The sequence below is a fragment of the Otolemur garnettii genome, unplaced genomic scaffold (assembly GCF_000181295.1).
Source record: "Otolemur garnettii isolate 467f Iridium unplaced genomic scaffold, OtoGar3 scaffold00172, whole genome shotgun sequence".
Classification (NCBI taxonomy): Eukaryota; Metazoa; Chordata; class Mammalia; order Primates; family Galagidae; genus Otolemur; species Otolemur garnettii.
The window spans coordinates 2,354,833-2,358,111 of NW_003852567.1; the positions used below are offsets into that span (position 1 = coordinate 2,354,833).

General features: G+C 39.0%; 1 protein-coding gene across 1 annotated transcript in view; it reads left to right on the top strand.

Annotated features, from left to right (window-relative positions):
* UBAP2 (ubiquitin associated protein 2) overlaps positions 1–3,279 on the top strand; it is a 120,540-nt gene that overhangs the window by 79,624 nt on the left and 37,637 nt on the right. The gene's annotated exons all lie outside the window — the stretch shown is intronic.

Consider the following 3,279-nt stretch of genomic DNA (forward strand, 5'->3'; position numbering starts at 1 on the left):
TTCATCATTTCGTACCTTGGCAAGGAAAAAAAATTCAAGAATCTTAACAGAAATGTTATCGTTCAAGATTTCATTCATGAACCCAATCTATTTTTGTTAAAGTTGTCAATAGTTAAAATTTGAAATGAGAATAAATGCTGGATTCTTGTTTTTTTTTTTTTTTGCTGTTGTTTGTCTGTGTTTCATTTATCCTGATAGCCAACTGGTAGTTTTGCACTGATTTGTGAACTATTTCTGATTTCTAGTTACAGCCATTGTACTTAACATGAGAGGAGAGCAGCAAAGAGTAGAGCTAGCTGGATTCTTGTTTTTTTTTTTTTTTTTAAAGCTTGTCTGTGTTTCATTTATCCTGATAGCCAACTGGTAGTTTTGCACTGATTTGTGAACTATTTCTGATTCATTACAATATTTTCATTAAAAGGAGAGAGTCTATATTTTGGGTCACAGTTGAAATTAACCTGAATAAGTTGCTCCTTTAGGTTTAAGCTCAACCTTTTCTCCTTCTGACTCGATGAACTCTTTGTTTTATGATCATCTATTTCGCGGACATTTTTGAATATACGACACTAGCTTCTGGGTAGTATCAATCTATAAATTCTTATAGATTGATTGATTATAAACTAGATGATTATAGCACTCTGGGAGGCCAAGGCAGGTGGATTTCCTGAGCTCAGGAGTTCGAGACCAGCCTGAGCAAGAGTGAGATCCTGTCTCTACAAAAATAGCTACATGTTGACGCCTGTAGTCCCAGCTACTCGGGAGGCTGAGGCAAGAAGTTCGCTAGAGTCCAAGAGTTTGAGGTTGGTGGACAGTACCTGTTGCTCAGTGTGTAGGGCACTGGCCCCATATACTGAGGGTGGCAGCTTTGAACCCAGCCCCCAGCCAAACGGCAACAAAGGATAGCTGGGCATTGTGGCAAGCACCTGTAGTCCCAGCTACTTGTTAGTGTGAGGCAAGAGAATCGCCTAAGCCCAGGAGGTGGAGGTTGCTGTGAGCTGTGATGTTAGGGCACTCTCAAAAAAAAAAAAAATTCAAATTTAATAAAGAAAAAAAAGGGTAAATAGCCCAATGCATATTTTATATTAATTTTCTGTTTAACTCTCTAATTCTAGAACAGAAGTTTGTACCTGAGAAAGAGTTTGATAAGATTTTGGGAAGGAAAGAGTATAAAGGGATTACTAGAACTGATACTAAAAAAATTGTATAAAGTAACCCAGATATTGACATTTGTTATCTTTTTTCCTGTCTCTCGTCTGTGTTTCCATTTATCCTGACAGGGGCTTCTTGGAATTTGAAAGAAGAAACATGATTTTACATGTTTAATGACCTTAGGGACTTTGCTGTTTATTGCTTCTTGGGTTTTTTTTTTTTTTTAAATTTATGAATTAAAGAGGCTGGGTACAGTGGTTCACACCTGTAATCCTAGCACTTGGGTGAATGAGGGAGGATTGCTTGAAGCCAGGATTTCAAGGCTAGCCTGAACAACATAACTGACACTTCTCTACCCTCCCATGCCCCCCAAATTAGCTGGGTGTGGTGGTGGGTACTTGTAGTCCCTGCTACTCTAGTGGTTGTGGTGTGAGAATCACTGGCATTTAGAGGTTACAATAAGCTTATATGATGCAATTATATATTATTCTTCAGATAAAATTAATTTGTATTAATTCATGGCTTAATACAAATGTAAATTATCCGAGAAATACAAAAAACATCTATCTTTAAAAGAAGAAAATGTCAGTTACACCTTGGGACCTTCTTGACTTCTTTTTGGGATTTTTGTTGACATTGATGTGGTTTTTTTTTTTTTGTATTCTCATTTTGTGCAATGGCAAATAGAGCAGTGAGACTGAAATTGAACTCTGGTTTGACTTTATTTCACTATATTGTTTCTAATGTTCTCATAATTTCCCTAATGTAATTAAGTTAACATGCTAAAATTATCTTCACATGAAGAAGATAATGACCTTATTAGGAATTGAATATGGTTTTTTTTAATTAAATTTTTTTTTATTTCAGAGTAATGTGAGGGTGCAATTAGGTTACAACATTTATATTTGTTACATAGTCCCTATTGTAGTTATGTCCAGCACCCAAGAGGTATGCCATTTACCCTTAACATTGTGCCCATTAAATGGGAGCACACCACTCCCCCCTCTCTTTCCTGCTCCCTCCAACTTGAATTGATTTGAATTTTTCTATTATTTTATTGATTTCTGATTTTATGATTATTATTATTTTTGAGACAAGTCTCACACTGTCATCCTGGGTAGAGTGCTGTGGTGTCATAGCTCACAGCAACTTCCATCTCTTGGGCCCAAATGATCCTCTCTTGCCTTAGTTGTTCTAATTTTTTAGTAGGGGGGGGCTCACCTTTTGCTCAGGCTGGTCTGGCACCGGTAAGCTCAAGCTGTCCACCCACCTCGGCCTCCCAGAGTGCTAGGATTATAGGCGTGAGCCACCGTGCCCAATATGTTTATTATTTTTCTCTTGTGTGGTCATGTGTTAGATCATCTACTGGTTTCATATTAGTATTGAGTACATTGCATATTTGCTCTTCCATTCTTGTGATCCTTTGCTAAGAAGAATGTATTTCATCTCCATCCAGGTTAATACAAAAGATGTAAAGTCCTCATCTTTCTTTGTGGCAGTAGTCCATGCTATATGCACACCACAGTTTGTTTGTTTGTTTGTTTATTTTTAGACAGTGTCTCACTATGTCACCCTCAGTATAGGTTGTTTATTTATGTATTTATTTATTTATTTTTAAACAATGTCTCACTATGTCAACCTCAGTAGAGTGCTATGGCATCACAGCTCACAGCAACCTCAAACTCTTGGGATTAAGCTATTCTCTTACCTCAGCCTCCCAAGGGTTGCCGGGGCTACAGGCACCCACCACAACGCCTGGCTGTTTTCTTGTTGTTGTCATTGCTGTTTAGCAGGCCTAGGTCAGTTTCAAACCCACCAGCCCTGGCCCACGTGGCTGCACCCTACCTGTTAAGCTATGGGCGCTGAGCCAGTTTATTTTATTTTTATTTTTATTTTTTGAGACAGAGCCTGAAGCTATCCTCCTGGGTAGAGTGCTATCACATCACAGCTCACAGCAACCTCCAACTCCTGGGCTCAAGCGAGTCTCTCTTTTTTTTTTTGGTTTTGGTTTTGGGCTGGGGCCAGGTTTCAAACCACCACCTCTGGTATATGGGGCAAGCGCCCTACTCCTTTGAGCTACTGGTGCCACCCCAAGCGAGTCTCTTGCCTCAGCCTCCCAAGTAGCTGGGA